This window comes from Bos javanicus, chromosome 28, assembly GCF_032452875.1.
Source record: "Bos javanicus breed banteng chromosome 28, ARS-OSU_banteng_1.0, whole genome shotgun sequence".
Taxonomy (NCBI): Eukaryota; Metazoa; Chordata; class Mammalia; order Artiodactyla; family Bovidae; genus Bos; species Bos javanicus.
Window position 1 is genome coordinate 39,838,834 of NC_083895.1, and position 17,149 is coordinate 39,855,982.

The following is a 17,149-nucleotide window of genomic DNA, read 5'->3' on the forward strand; positions in this document are numbered from 1 at the left end:
GCAGGCCATGAACTATTTTTAAACCTAGCATCCTCTAATAGGACAGTGTACTTCCCTGGTAGCTCAGATGGTAAAGAATCTGCCTGCAATGCAGGAGACCTGGGCTCAATCCCTGGGTTGGGAAGATCTCTGGAGGAGGGCATGGCAACCCACTCCAGTATTCTTGCCTGGAGAATCCCCATGGATAGAGGAGCCTAGTGGGCTACAGTCCATGGGGTTGCAAAGAGTGGGAAACAACTGACTGAGGACACACGCAATAGGACTGGGAGTAACTGGAATCTTGTTTTAAGGAATAACTTACAAAACTGGAAAAGTTCACTTTTCATTCCAATCCCAAAGAAGGGCAATGAAAAAGAATGTAAAAAATACTATACAATTGCATTCATTTCACATGCTAGCAAGATCATGCTCAAAATTCTCTAAGTTAGGCTTCAACAGTATGTAAACTGAGAACTTCCAGATGTAAAAGCTGAATTTAGAAAAAGCAGAGGAACCAGATCAAATTGCCAACATTAGTTGGATCACAGAAAGCAAGAGAATTCCAGAAAAACATCTACTTCTGCTTCACTGACTATGCTGCTGGTGCTACTGCTAAGTCGCTTCAGTCGTGTCCGACTCTGTGCAACTCCACAGATGGCAGCCCACCAGGCTCCCCCGTCCCTGGGATTCTCCAGGCAAGAACACTGGACTGGATTGCCATTTTCTTCTCCAATGCATGAAAGTGAAAAGTCAAAGTGAAGTCACTCAGTCATGTCAGACTCTTTGCAACCCCACGGACTACAGCCCACCAGGCTCCTCCATCCATGGGATTTTCCAGGCAAGAGTACTGGCGTGGGGTGCCATTGCCTAAGGCCCTTTAAATCCACTATGTGGATCACAAAAAACTGTGGAATATTCAAGAGATGGGAATACCAGACCACCTTACTGCCTCCTGAACAACCTGTATTCAGGTCAAGAAGCAACAGTTAGAACCAAACATGAAACAACAGACTGGTTCCAAATTGGGAAAGGAATACGTCAAGGCTGTATATTGTCACGCTGCTTATTTAACTTCTATGCAGAGTACATCATGTGAAATGCTAGGCTGGATGAAGCACAAGCTGGAATCAAGATTGCTGGGAGAAATATCAACAACCTCAGATATGCAGATGATACCACCCTTAAGGCAGAAGGCAAATAGGAACTAAAGAGCCTCTTGATGAAAGTGAAAGAGGAGAGTGAAAAAGCTGATTTAAAACTCAACACTCAGAAAACTAAGATCATGGCACCTGGTCCCATCACTTCATGGCAAATAGATGGGGAAACAATGTAAACAGTGACAGACTTTATTTTCTTGGGCTCCAAAATCACCATGGATGGTGACTGCAGCCATAAAATTATAAAGACACTTGCTCCTTGGAAGAAAAATCATGACAAATCTAGTTCAGTTGAGTTCAGTTGCTCAGTCGTGTCCAACTCTTTGCGACCCCATGAATTGCAGCATGCCAGGCCTCCCTGTCCATCAACAACTCCTGGAGTTCACCCAGAGTCACGTCCATCGAGTCAATGATGCCATCCAGCCATCTCATCCTCTGTCGTCCCCTTCTCCTCCTGCCCCCAATCCCTCCCAGCATCAGAGTCTTTTCCAATGAGTCAACTCTTCACATGAGGTGGCCAAAGTACTGGACTTTCAGCTTTAGCATCATTCCTTCCAAAGAAATCCCAGGGCTGATCTCCTTCAGAATGGACTGGTTGGATCTCCTTGCAGTCCAAGGGACTCTCAAGAGTTTTCTCCAACACCACAGTTCAAAAGCATCAATTCTTCGGCTCTCTGTCTTCTTCACAGTCCAACTCTCACATCCATACATGACCACAGGAAAAACCATAGCCTTGACTAGACGAACATTTGTTGGCAAAGTAATGTCTCTGCTTTTGAATATGCTATCTAGGTTGGTCAAAACTTTCCTTCCAAGGAGTAAGTGTCTTTTAATTTCATGGCTGCAGTCACCATCTGCAGTGATTTTGGAGCCCAGAAAAATAAAGTCTGACACTGTTTCCACTGTTTCCCCATCTATTTCCCATGAAGTGATGGGACCAGATGCCATGATCTTTGTTTTCTGAATGTTGAGCTTTAAGCCAACTTTTTCACTCTCCACTCTCACTTTCATCAAGAGGCTTTTTAGTTCCTCTTCACTTTCTGCCATAAGGGTGGTGTCATTTGCATATCTGAGGTTATTGATATTTTTCCCAGCAATCTTGATTCCAGTTTGTGCTTCTTCCAGCTGAAAAATCTAGACAGCATATTAAAAAGCAGAGACATTACTTTGCCAACAAAGGTCCGTCTAGTCAAAGCTATAGTTTTTCCAGTAGTCATATATGGATGTGAAAGTTGGACCATAAAGGAGGCTGAGCGCCAAAGAATTGATGCTTTTACAGTCCGTGAGGTCACAAAGAGTCAGACATGACTGAGCTACTGAAAAACAACAACAATCTCTATAAATGCATGAGCCAATTCCTTACATGAGTTATTCATCAATCAATCCCTCCCTCCCTCTTCTTCTGTTTCTCTTGAGAACTCTGACTAAAACAGTGACCTGATCTCAGAAGTGGCAAGCCATCCTTCATGCTTTTGCATATTCCATTAGTCACACAAACCTAGCCTGTTAAATGCAGGGAGGGGGCCTAACAAGACCATGAATACCAGGGGCTAGGAATCCTTTGGGGCCTCTTAAGAGACTGGCTGTGAATCCTATGGAAAGAGGAGTCTGGCGGGCTACAGTCCACAGGGTCTCAAAGAGTCAGACATGACTGAAGCGACTGAGCACAGCATAGGAAGATGGCTGTCACAGCTATCTATAATCTGATGATATTCAAATTTATCTTTTCAGTGACAATGGCTGCCTTGCATTATGGATTTGTAAATCTGACTGGATATTCAATATCTATACCTAGGTGTAAATAAGCAATATAAGTTAAACACAACTCATTGAGTCACTGAGTATCACCACCACCTAACCTGTTAATTCATTAAAGTTCTCACTTACAGTTACTAGCACTACTGATTGTCTTGCTCCTCAGATCAAACTCTGATTTCAATCTTGGTTCTTCTGTCTCACACTCTATATCAGATAGATGAGCCTGTCAACTCTAACTTTAAAAACATTCTGATATCAATATTTTTCACTTTTCATAACTTTCATAACTCTCTCATCCAAGCCACTACATGAAAATGCAATTATAGAAAAAGAAATACTTTCTCTTCTTTCTGCTACCATCAACAAGGACCTAAATTTGCCAGTACATTTTGAAATATTTTTAAGATTAAATACATGCTCTCTATGACTATGTACTTAAAATTCATAATGCCTGATGTATGGTTTTGGGGGAAGCACTGATTTTGATCTGTTAGCAAGAGTTTCTGAATATGACCTCAGCATGTTCTCATGGGGCTTAAATTTTTTTTTTTTGATTTTTTTTTTCTAATTTTATTTTATTTTTAAACTTTACATAATTGTATTAGTTTTGCCAAACATCAAAATGAATCCGCCACAGGTATACATGTGTTCCCCATCCTGAACCCTCCTCCCTCCTCCCTCCCCATACCATCCCTCTGGGTCATCCCAGTGCTCTAGCCCCAAGCATCCAGCATCGTGCATCGAACCTGGACTGGCAACTCATCTCTTACATGATATTTTACATGTTTCAATGCCATTCTCCCAAATCTTCCCACCCTCTCCCTCTCCCACAGAGTCCATAAGACTGTTCTATACGTCAGTGTCACCTTTGCTGTCTCGTATACCGGGTTATTGTTACCATCTTTCTAAATTCCACATATATGCGTTAGTATACTGTATTTATGTTTTTCCTTCTGGCTTACTTCACTCTGTATAATAGGCTCCAGTTTCATCCACCTCATTAGAACTGATTCAAATGTATTCTTTTTAATGGCTGAGTAATACTCCATTGTGTATATGTACCACTGCTTTCTTATCCATTCATCTGCTGGTGGACATCTAGGTTGCTTCCATGTCCTGGCTATTATAAACAGTGCTGTGATGAACATTGGGGTACACGTGTCTCTTTCCCTTCTGGTTTCCTCAGTGTGTATGCCCAGCAGTGGGATTGCTGGATCATAAGGCAGTTCTATTTCCAGTTTTTTAAGGAATCTCCACACTGTTCTCCATAGTGGCTGTACTAGTTTGCATTCCCACCAACAGTGTAAGAGGGTTCCCTTTTCTCCACACCCTCTCCAGCATTTATTATTTGTAGATTTTTGGATCGCAGCCATTCTGACTGGTGTGAAATGGTACCTCATAGTGGTTTTGATTTGCATTTCTCTGATAATGAGTGATGTTGAGCATCTTTTCATGTGTTTGTTAGCCATCTGTATGTCTACCTAAAGAAACTAAAGACCTATATATAGAAAACTATAAAACACTGGTGAAAGAAATCAAAGAGGACACTAATAGATGGAGAAATATACTATGTTCATGGATTGGAAGAATCAATATAGTGAAAATGAGTATACTACCCAAAGCAATTTATAGATTCAACGCAATCCCTATCAAGCTACCAACAGTATTCTTCACAGAGCTAGAACAAATAATTTCACAATTTGTATAGAAATACAAAAAACCTCGAATAGCCAAAGCGATCTTGAGAAAGAAGAATGGAACTGGAGGAATCAACCTACCTGACTTCAGGCTCTATTACAAAGCCACAGTCATCAAGACAGTATGGTACTGGCACAAAGACAGAAACATAGATCAATGGAACAAAATAGAAAGCCCAGAGATAAATCCACGCACATATGGACACCTTATCTTTGACAAAGGAGGCAAGAATATACAATGGATTAAAGACAATCTCTTTAACAAGTGGTGCTGGGAAATCTGGTCAACCACTTGTAAAAGAATGAAACTAGACCACTTTCTAACACCATACACAAAAATAAACTCAAAATGGATTAAAGATCTAAATGTAAGACCAGAAACTATAAAACTCCTAGAGGAGAACATAGGCAAAACACTCTCCGACATACATCACAGCAGGATCCTCTATGACCCACCTCCCAGAATATTGGAAATAAAAGCAAAAATAAACAAATGGGACCTAATTAACCTTAAAAGCTTCTGCACATCAAAGGAAACTATTAGCAAGGTGAAAAGACAGCCTTCAGAATGGGAGAAAATAATAGCAAATGAAACAACCAACAAACAACTAATCTCAAAAATATACAAGCAACTCTTGCAGCTCAACTCCAGAAAAATAAACGACCCAATCAAAAAATGGGCCAAAGAACTAAATAGACATTTCTCCAAAGGGCTTAAAATTTTTTACACAGATTTTCTTTTGCTTGTTTTAGTCCCTCTTGAACTCTTTGTCAACCACTACTTGGCATTTTGAATGGGAAGGTGTCACCACTAATCAAATTAAAATGCACATACAAATGCATTTTAATGTGCAATGTACACTAAAAAGCCTCCTTCGAAAATTATATGACCCAGCTTTACAATGTAATTCTAGCATTAAGACATTTTATCACAATAGAATTACCAATTCTAATTTGTTTGTTTCTTTTCTCCCTATCAATTAGTCTTCTCCCAGACCAGCTAATACTTTTTTCCTTTATTAATGGTACAATGGAAAAATAATTACTAAGAGTAGGAGTGGTTTGAGCCTCCAAGTTTTCAATAAATAGAGTAAATGGAGTAGAAAATGTTTCTTATGTCCCCATATCAAACTCCATATGGAGCATGGAGAAAGACCCTCCTAGGGGTCTTTATGAAACTGCAGCCTCTTAAGGACTCCTTTAAAGAAATGGATGTTCATACTTTACTATGTAGACTAAACTTATTTAAGAAGGTAGAAAGCAGTGGCACAAAGAAGGTTGCCTTTCTTGAGTTCATGGTTACATCTCCTTCTTGAGATGATTGCTACTGCTACTGCTAAGTCACTTCAGTCGTGTCAGACTCTGTGCAACCCCACAGACAACAGCCCACCAGGCTCTCCCATCCCTGGTATTCTCCAGGCAAGAACACTGGAGTGGGTTGCCATTTCCTTCTCCAATGCATGAAAGTGAAAAGTCAAAGTGAAGTCATTCAGTCGTATCTGACTCTTAGCGACCCCATGGACTGCAGCCTGCCAGGCTCCTCCATCCATGGGATTTTCCAGGCAAGAGTACTGGAGTGGGGTGCCATTTAGGTCAGCATTTAATTACATTTCCTTCTCCAAATGTCTTAGGTTGGTATTTAGTTATCTATCAGTGAAGATAGGTGAAGATTGCTCAGTCGTGTCTGACTCTTTGCGACCCCGTGGACTGTATAGCCTACCAGGCTCCTCTGTCCATGGGATTTTCCAGGCAATAGTACTGGAGTGGTCTGCCATTTTCTTCTCCAGGGAACTTCCCAACCCAGGTATCAAACCCGGGTCTCCCACATTGTAGACAGACGTTTTACCGTCTGAGCCACCAGGGAAGTCACATCTATATAGCTATGCAAAAATTACTCCGAACCTTTGAATTTTAGTACAACACTGACTGTCTCACTATTTGTGGCCTAGGAGTCTGAGAGCAGCTTAGATAGATAGTCCTTGCTCAGAGTCTCATCAAGCTGTTAGCCAGGCCTGCAGTCATGTAGCGGAGAAAGCAATGGCACCCCACTCCAGTACTCTTGCCTGGAAAATCCCATGGATGGAGGAGCCTGGAAGGCTGCAGTCCCTGGGGTGGCTAAGAGTCGGACACGACTGAGCAACTTCACTTTCACTTTTCACTTTCATGCATTGGAGAAGGAAATGGCAACCCACTCCAGTGTTCTTGCCTGGAGAACGCCAGGGACGGCAGAGCCTGGTGGGCTGCCGTCTCTGGGGTCGCACAGAGTCGGACATGACTGAAACTACATTTCTCCACAGGGCTCCTGGCAATGTGGCAGCTGGCTTCCCCAAGGCAGGTAAACCCAGAGAGAGTTCAAGGCATGAGCCAGTTGTAATCTCTCAAGTGGTATATCATTAGTGTCCTGTATTTTATTCATTAGAAGTGAGCCATAAACTCAATTCACATTCAAATTGGTTATAGTAAAGCTCCATTTCCTGAATGGAGGAAGCACCAAAAAATTTGTGTGAATTTGCTTAAAATCACCCCAGCCAAATAATCATTTCCTGCAGGTCATCCCTGGCCCAGATCTGTTGCCAGTCCTGATTGACTCACCAAGCCCTTCTCCAGGGACTCATACCTCCTCTGGAAGAAGACAATCTACTGCTCTGACTATAATATCAATATAAAACTTCATGCACATTTGTTTCATTTTGAAACAACAGCAAACTACAGAAGTAAAATGAAATGCCAGACTTCTCTTGTAGCCATTTTCTAGTGGTCCTGAGAGTGAATACTAGAGCCAAATACATTAGTTCCCATGCTGCCTCTGCCACTCAAGTTTTGTGTGACTTCAAAAACCGATTTAAACTTTACATTCCTCAAATTTCTCATCTGCAAAATGCAGGTGATAACAACACCTACCCAGTAGGTCTGCTGAGATGATTAAGAAAGTTATTAGATGTAAAGTGCTTAGATTACTGCCTAGCTGATAGTAAATCTTTTGAAAGTATCATTATCTTAATTATCATTATTATTTTAATTGAAGTAGTATCTACCCACTAGTCCCTATCATGATCTATAAAAAGGATACTCATTTCACGAACATAAGGACTTGCTAATAAGCCTGAGTCTGTATCAGGCACTGGTGGTTCAGTAGTGGAGAAAACAGACAAAAATCCTGCGTTTCGGGAGCTTTTATTTTTGTAAGTTTTTCTCAGTCACTCACAAGTTCCCTCTGTAGCTTTAGTAAAAATTATGAAAAGGAGACAACAGCAACTGATAGGTCTGGAGAGCAAAACTGAAAATATAAATAGGGTGCTGCTTGAAAAAGTGTGTCTTAATCATTAGAAGACTATTCCACTACCCTGTTCTATGCATTTCCAAGAACAAAGTAGAGTAAGTCTTGGCCTTAACAGTAACCTGCTATGTCAATCCCAGTATATCACTTGTTTCTCAGGGTGTTTCCCATCTACAAAGGCAGTTGATGGGGTTGTACCACATTCATGTTTTTTAAATCTTTAAAAAACTGTCTTCAAAAAAAGACCAGAATACCTCTGAAATGCTTCCAAGATTCTGCAAGCATTTTACTGGAATTTTACCTAATTTATTTACCAATATTTTATTTTAAAACTTCAATAAAAACCTCATGTAATCAAATGGACTATGTGTGTGTGGGCTCAGTCATTTCTGACTATTGCGACTCCCTGGGCTATAGTCCTCCGGGTTCCTCTATTCATGGATTTTTCTGGAGTGGGTTGCCATTTCCTACTCTATGGGATCTTCCAGATCCAGGGCTTGAATTCACATCTCTTGCATCTTCTGCACTGGCAGGTGGATTCTTTACCACTGAGCCACCTGAAAGTGAAGTCAAAGTGAAGTCACTTAGTCATGTCTGACTTTTTGTGACCCCGTGGACTGTAGCCCACCAGGCTCCTCCATCCATGGGATTTTCCAGGCAAGAGTACTGGAGTGGGTTGCCATTTCCTTCTCCAGGGGATCTTCCCAACCCAGGGATCGAACCCAGGTCTTCTGCATTGTAGGCAGACGCTTTACCATCTGAGCCACCTGGGAAGCTCCAAATGAACTATACCAAGTATTAGTATGTTAGAGTCTACATGGATTAAGATTTGGCCCTAATAATGTATGTACTAAGAAAAAAGTCATGCAGATGAACTTATAAAACCAACAGATACTAAGTTTTGCTTTGGTCTGTTTTCTATATTGCAATTCTGTGTAAGAGGTGAATTGAAATAGGGTAGCATAAGGTGATTTTGAAATTCATTTGTCCATTAATGACTAAAATTTTGAGCCACTGTTACTTGCCAGAATGGGTCTTAAGTATTCCATGCATAATATTTCACTTGAATCTAAAAATAATTCTGTGATGTCATCATGCCTAACTTTCTATTAGAAAGTGAAGAAACTCATGTTAGACAGAATAAGTAACTTGCCTAATTTTGTATAACTTGCTATGGCACAGTCAGAATTTTACCTGAGGTCTTAACATATGTGCTTTTCTTTTTTTTTAACCACCACACTGCAGTTCTTTTCAGGATCTTTTATTAAGATAATCACCATATTTTCATTCCATTATATAAAAAAATTAGCTCATATTTTAAAGGGTGAGTTTGATTGTAAAAGTTTCAACATAATGACTTCCCAAGAGACATGTTACATGTATTATTGTACTTGCAGACAATCTAGTCATCTTTTTTCTATTTCAATCTACTAGTCAGTTGCAAAACTACACCACCCCTATGTGTGTGATTGTTCTCCATACACATGTTCACTATTTATGTCCTGTACCGACTCTAGAAGATAAAATTCTGTACTCCTTGTATCCAGTCTCATTGCTTATCTGGACATCCTTTAAATTTGGATCAAAATGACATTTCTAAAGCACACATAGACTCTTAAGTCTCTCACCTGGAGAAGGAACAAAGGAACTGTCACACGAGTAAACGTTCCTCGGTTTTTGTCTCGTCACAACAAAGATTTGGAGTGACGGACATTAAAGCCCCCTCAGCTTGTCACAGCTCTTGGGTCTTGTATAGACCGTGTTATAGCTCTCAGGTCTCAAAAGGACCATGTTATAGCTCTTAGACAAATCAGTGTTACAGCTCAGTGTTACAGCTCTACTTTACTTAGAAGATAGAAGGAAAATCCATCTTCGAGACGTGAGGGCACGTCGATCCAAAGACACGAAGAGAAGAGCACCCCAGCACGCGGGAGAGAGAGAGCGCTAGCTTTGGCTCCTCTTTTTATATGTTTTTCTCTCCCTGGGCCTGTCCTCTGTGAATTGGGCCAGCCAGGAGTGTTGTTTGTTTTACCTGAGGTCCTCACTCCAGTCTCGGACCTTCTTTTGTTCTATTTTCGCGGGCTTCTCTCTTTGTTATCTTTTAGCCACCACCATTCTGGATTCCTTTTCCCTGTTCTAACTACCTAACAGAACCACTGTTCCTTCTGCGTCTACATCCCTTGACCTTGTCTTCAACGTTTTTCAACTCTAGTCCCAGTCTAGTTTTGTAGAACATTTTACCACTATATTAACAGTCCTTTCACTTTAAACTCTGGTATTTCTTTAAAACCTATACACACAAATCGAAAATTACCATTTCATATGGCAGTGCCTGAAATACTCTGAAATGGCATGAGCATCAACAAATGCTTGTAGAAGAAAACTGTCCATGATTATGTCCAGTAATTGTCAAAAATTATATACCAGTTCTTATGTTAATGTTTAACACATTAAACCAGAGTACAAAAACACAACATTAAGTTATAATGTGGCAGTAAATCTTACTCATTGGCCTCAAACTTTTTTAGAACTCTATTTCATTCACATGAAATAACTAAATACAGTAAATTAAGACACCTAAAGGAATTTGGCAAATATTCCTAAATCCAAGATTTAAATTATGAATTAATGACTAGAAATGAAAGAATTGGCTTCCAAAACTGTAAATGTCACATTTCTTGTTTTCTCCAGGTTGATCAGCTTATGGTTGAGCAGCACAATTAATAGCTACTATTTTTGTAAAGTATATGAAAAGCAATATTTTGTCTATCTCTGTGGGTGTCATTAAGCTAGCAAAACATTCTATTTGGCATTATCCTGACACCAGTCAATGAAGCCATCAGGCAAATGAAACTGCTTTTGTGATAAGCAATACTGTAATTGAAAATTGTCATTTTTTCTCCCCAGGAAAACCTGAAACTTCCAACATTTTTCATATCACCAGGAAGAAATGAAGATTTATCAAACAAGGAAAAGGGCATAACTGGGGTGTCATTTTTCTCAGTGAATTATATACAATGAAGAAAGATAGTAAAACAATCACTCAAATTTAAGCCTAAGTTTCTGTAGTGGCAGTGACTGTATAGGCATTAATTCAGATCTACAGGTAAAGGTTTCTACAATGATGTCAGAGAGAAACACCTTCTGCGACATTTGTGAGGTTTACTAAACTGAACGGGCAGTTGCTCTCTTTTCATTAGAATCCATCAGTTAGCATGTTAGATGAAAACAGTGATCCAGGCCTGTGAACCAAACCAATTGCTTGGAACTATCGACCAGTTTGAGATAATCCTGGGCTATAAAACAGGATCAACTTTACCCCAAAGGTTAAAAGCAGAATTCTAGATGAAAATGGAAAATTGAGCATGTAAGTTTCACCGTGTTCTCTTCCCAAATCAAACTGGATCACAAAAAAAAAAGTAAATGAAAAATGAATAAATTAACAATTGTGTCAAATTAAGGAGAGATTATCATTAGAAGACCAAAATAAATGTTGAAGAATCTCTAGATGATACAAATCGGACCATGTGATGAGCAAAGAAATCAACCAGGGATCAACTGATATTTAAGAAACACACAAAGAGAAGAACTACTGCTGTATTTAAAATGGATAACCAACAAGGACCTACTTACTGTTTAGCACAGGGAATTCTGCTCAATGTAACGTGGCAGCCTGGATAGGAATGTGGTTTGGGAGAGAATGGATACATGTATATGTATGGCTGAATTCCTTTGCTGTTCATCTGAAACTATTATAGCATTGTCAATCAGCTATATTCCAATACAAAATAAACAAGAGAGAAGAACCAAAATGAATAAAACAAAATCTGACTCTGGAGAACATAAGAAATTCTGCTGAGAACCAATGCAATTTTAAGTAATTCTGCTTTGTATACTCAAAATTACACAGGTGTTAAATTAATAACACATAATAATATTATCCAAAAAAGTCATAATAAAAATAAAAAATTACAGTCTGTGGAATTTTAAAAAATAGCATCAAACTTCTGAAATCAATAAAAAACATATGTAATAATAGGTTGAAAATGATTTCAGATGAAATTAGTGATCTAATGTATAAAATCATGGAAATTTCTCACTGTAGATAGAAAAGATACGAGAAAAGACAGGTCCAGAATCATCTGTCTGTAAACTAGCCTAAAGTCCGTACCCAACTCTTTTCTACTTTAACAGGCAATGTGCTTGAGATAAAATTTGTTACTTTTTACTTTAAATGTCTAAGTAGCTTTATTTTTGACTTGATGAAGTTGTCCTTTTCTATTCATTTGTTCATGTTATATGATCAGATTATTTGTACATATGGCAGTTTAGGCTTTCCAAGTTGTTACTTTATGTTGATGATTATGTAAAGATTTATGACTGCCATACTCTTGGTGTGACTGATCAAAATAGAGATTTTAAATACAGCTCTGATTTATCAACTGAACTAAAGGAAAAGGAATGCCAGGTGAGTACCATTTGAATAAAAGGCTGAGGAGTTTCAAGAGTAACACCTTTGCCTAACAGCACCAAGAGCCAGGCATAAGGAACCTGTACACCATACATAAGCCCCAGAGGGGAGAAGAGAGAGCCAGGCGTAAGGAACCTGTACACCATACATAAGCCCCAGAGGGGAGAAGAGAGAGCCAGGCATAAGGAACCTGTACACCATACATAAGCCCCAGAGGGGAGAAGAGAACGCTGAATACAAGATGACAATCACCATCAGCTTTCCTCCCATTAATATTCAGATTCACACACCAAACCTATGGATAAGGAAAGTTAACTTGAATAGTAAAGCACTGGTTTCCTAATGGTCAATGTTGTATTGGGTTGACCAAACATTTCATTGGGTTTTTCCAAATTCAAATGAACTTTCTGGCCAACCCAACATGATTTCTGTTTTAAGGATGAGAATCCTGAGACTTGATTTTATTTCCCTATCATATTTTATATCATGATTTGGAATAAGGTCTGACACCAAAGTCTCACCTGGCCATTCTGCCCATGGTATACAGAGGTAATAGACAAAAATAAAATGCAACATAACCAATCAAGTATTTCAATGTATTGAGTTCTGCTCACAGAATGCATTAATTTCAGTTGTTCTTAAAGGTTCACTTGGAGTCACAGGCCTTAATTTTTTTTCCCAATTATCCATATGGGAAAACAAACAAACAAAATCTAGCTTGGACTGCCTTTGTGAATTTAGGGAACATTATTATTTCCCTAAATATAAAACATAATTATTTTCAGAGCCATATCTATGTTTGATCTATCTAGATTTCCTCAGTTTGGTTTCCTTTTTCCAGGTGACTTTCTTTGAGATTGTGTTTTGGTTATGTTGGCAACAAGCCCAGCGTTATCATATTGTTTATTTTCCTTTGTTTGCTATTACACCATCACTGCTAGGAAGACTTCACAACTTGGAATATGAATGCAACATCTGGTTCAGTTTTAATAACAGTTCATGCTTCAAATGCTAATATGACTTTTTATTCAACAAAAAATCTTAGATTGTCATTCTAATGAATGCTGATTTCCACATTCCAGTTTATAAATGACATGTCATTGCCCTATTTTCTTTTGTTGAGCTTGTAAAGAAGCATGAATATATGTTGCAAGCATATCCCATACTGCTATTTTCATTTTGCCATAATGTTAACTAACCTGTCACTTGCCATGCCCTTCATTTGTCAGATTTCAGGGACTCTAGGCAATAGGTAAAGTATCTTTATATTTAGATCTTATATATTGAGATATATTAGGACAATGTATGTTATGGCATATGATTCATCTCTTATCCAGAAAATCAAAATCACATATCCTGATAAAAGTCATACTTGGAAAAACTTTTGATCACTCATGTACAATAATAGCTTTTAGTGGGCCATGAAAGAAGTTTCAGAGATTAAAAAGAAGACACAAAATACACCTGTTGTGATGTTTAGTGGAGCCAGGGTTAAAGGCAGAGTTAGCATCCACATATGCAATTCATCAAACCAGATATTTTCTCCTACAATGATGCCAGGACTCATTGACCCCTTCTTCACACACAGCCAGAAGTTGAAGGTAACAGGTTATAAAATAACATTCTCAAAAAATATTTCGTGTCTGTTATAGGCTATGTCCTATGGACAACTCAAAGACGCATAAGTGCAGGCATTTCCTCTAGGAGTTTCACTGAGTCGGGGAAAAGAAAATCGTGTATAAAGAAAAATAAAAACTAAAGTCAAGATATGAGGGCTAACTAGTGAGATATTTGCAAGCACTGTGGAAATTTTAGAAAGCAGAGAAAGCACACATGGCCAAGTATTCAGAAAGAAACCGAAAAATAAAAATTGAAGTTGCATTCTATGTTAAATTGATCGTCCAGGAATGGAGGGAGACATTCTCCAAAAATAGACATTCCCCAGAAGTATTTGTTTTTGTCTCCCCTGTTATCTTTCAGCTTCCCTGAGAATTCTCTTTAAATAGTTTGCAACTTGCAGCTCTTTGGCTATACTCCACTGTAACTACATTGGAGACTTGTTTGTATGGTTATATGTGTGGGGAGGAATGTTCTATAACTGTAAACTCCATCTTTTAAGTGGGCTGGTTCCCTGGGCTGTGATTTAAATGTGTCTTTCCCTCCTTTCCTCTTGAGTGCCTAGGAAGGCTAGAGGGGATTAGAGTAGGGTAACTGCCCTTCACCCAGATAGGTGAAGATGCTGTGAAGGGTTTTCCCCCTGCCAGGTAGGCCTTTGTTGTGGGAATACTCTGGGTTTAATTCACAGTGACTACCCTCCAGTCTCCCAATCAGATCCAGGAAAGGATCTTCTTCTCATCTACACTGTGATAAGCTTCCTGGCAGGAAAGCCCATAGTCGTCTTCTAAGACTGCAGGTTTCATGAGTTTCTCTCACATTAGTTCACACTCAGCTGCCAGTAATTCATTAAAAGTAACTAAGCTTATCTAGAAGTTGGTGGTTTGAAAGTTATCACCCAGTGTCAAGTGCCTGAAACAGATTTGGATTGTGATTATTCCTCTTTCAAAGACCTGTTTCTAAGACTCATCATCTATAGTTTCAATGGGTAGAAACTCAAACTTCACATAAGAGAATAAAAGGAAATAATGTTTTGGATGGAGTATGAGTCACTCTGAGGTTTGGATAAAGATATATCAAATGCTAATTACTTGTCCACCATCCAGAAAAACAGCCCCTTATTAAAAAGTCCAGAAGTCTGCTCACACATACTCCTGATGTGAGATTGTAGAATGAAGTTTTGGTTGAATTAGTCTTCTGCTGTATTGGATTAGGGCTGTTACTCTCAAATGGGTGGTCCTCTTGTAACTGTCACCCGATACTGCAGAGGTTCTTAAGCACAGCCTTACTTTCAGGAAAGGGGCCCTTCTCTGCTCCCCTCCTCTTCATATTTCCATCACCTGAGAAGGAAATGGCAACCCACTCCAGTATGCTTGCCTGGGAAATCCCACGGACAGAGGAGCCTGGCAGGCTACAGTCTATGGGGTCTCAAGAGTCAGACACAACTTAGTGACTAAATCACCACACAAATAAGGAAGGTATCTCCTGGCCCATCATTCTCCTCTCCAATTTCTAGTTCTCAAACACATTTGAGATGGGGGATGGAAGTTATCTGAAGCACTTCTAAGTTTCAGGTTTACGGAGAGGGCTCTAGTAGCAATATTTCAAGAATACATTTTGTTGAGAATTGGGGTTTCATCTTCCTTACTTTAGGATCCTTCTATCAAGGTTAAGGTCATTGTTCTTGGGTAAAAGAAAACCAGTTGATCACTATGGGTGAAATAATTTATGATAAGAGACCTCTGGCATCAGAGCTCATAATAATCCAGTCACACTAGTACAGATTTTTGCCTGGCTGTCACCCCCTGATTGTGTCAGCCACGACATATGCTATACCTTGAACTGTTTTCCCCTCAGTCCTTTTTAAACTATAATTATGTTGCCAAGAGCAATTTCTTCCCAGCAATAAATTTACATCATGAAACAAACTACACTTGAGAGCACCGTTCATAAAGCTTTTCCTCCTGACTGATGCGATGAACCAAGTATTTAACCTGCAAGTGACAGGGAGTATGCTTTTAATTATAACTGCCCTGGTGTGCAATGCTAATTAATAACCAGATGAGTCTTCATTTGCTCACAAGGCCCCAGATCGGAGATCTTATAAGGCAAAATATATTTCTCTAAAAATAAAGCTTCCTCTTGATCTCAATGGCAAAAAAGAAAATCTTATTGTTATACCATGTCACCCAATATATTTTTATACATGTTCATCTAAATTAACATCACACATCCCAACAATATTCTAAGATATGTATTACCATCCCCATTTTACAGATGTAAAGAAAACAGATGAGACAGAGTGTAGCAAATATATAAAAGTTAAGATAATCAGCAAGTTTGCTATAACATCTAGGGCATTTCTGAGAAACACTTACATAATAAATTCTTTTTCAAACACATATTGTAGGGAACAAAATAATTTGCTCTCACGTCCCCCATCTTCATGCTCAGCAATACACTGGTTTCTATTTCATAAAAAAAGCCAAGTCATAAGAATTTCCTCAAGTTTCCATTTCTATATCTATACATCCACAGGGCTCTGTGTTCACAAACTTGATTTCCATTCCTGTTATTGTCAGTGATTTACACAATTTTCTCCATCTGCACACTATACACCATTCCTTGCAGGTTTTATCCTTTCTTCAACATCACCATGTATTTCTCCTTACTCTCTCTTTTCTGTCAGCAACATGTAGGCATGGCATTATTTTCTCTCTCTTTTTTTTAATAACACTATCTTGGGCACCTTTCTCTTTAGCTATTAATACTTCCCTACTTTCTCCCCTCTCCCTGAATGTGAAACTTTCAGAAATTGTTGCCTATCTGTGTTTTCTTAAATTCTTCCCCTCCCTTTCTAAAATCTGCTCTAGTTGGGTTTTTTATAACCATATGTCATCTGAAACTATTTTGATCCAGGTGACCAACAATTTCCACTTTGTTATACTATGATCAGTGTTCTCCGTCCTCATCATGCTTGACTTATCAGTATCATTTGACACAGTGGATGACTTCCTCTGCTTTCACACACTTTCTTCATTTGGATTTCAGTTTGTCACCTCCCTTCCCAAACTTTTCTAGTTTGCTTTCTGCCTCACTGGTCATTCCTTCCCAGTCTTCTCATTTCCTTCCTTCTGTTCCAACTTATAAATGTTGGCATGACCCATAGTTTCAACTGGAAATTTTTCTTTCTGTA

At 39.0% G+C, this 17,149-nt stretch overlaps 1 long non-coding RNA gene and 1 other non-coding gene across 2 annotated transcripts in view; both read right to left on the bottom strand.

The window, feature by feature from the left end:
- LOC133240529 (uncharacterized) overlaps positions 1-17,149 on the bottom strand; it is a 597,238-nt gene that overhangs the window by 199,101 nt on the left and 380,988 nt on the right. The window lies entirely within an intron of this gene.
- Positions 8,570-8,641, bottom strand: TRNAC-ACA (transfer RNA cysteine (anticodon ACA)). The gene has a single exon. It is a non-coding gene; the product is annotated as a tRNA-Cys (tRNA).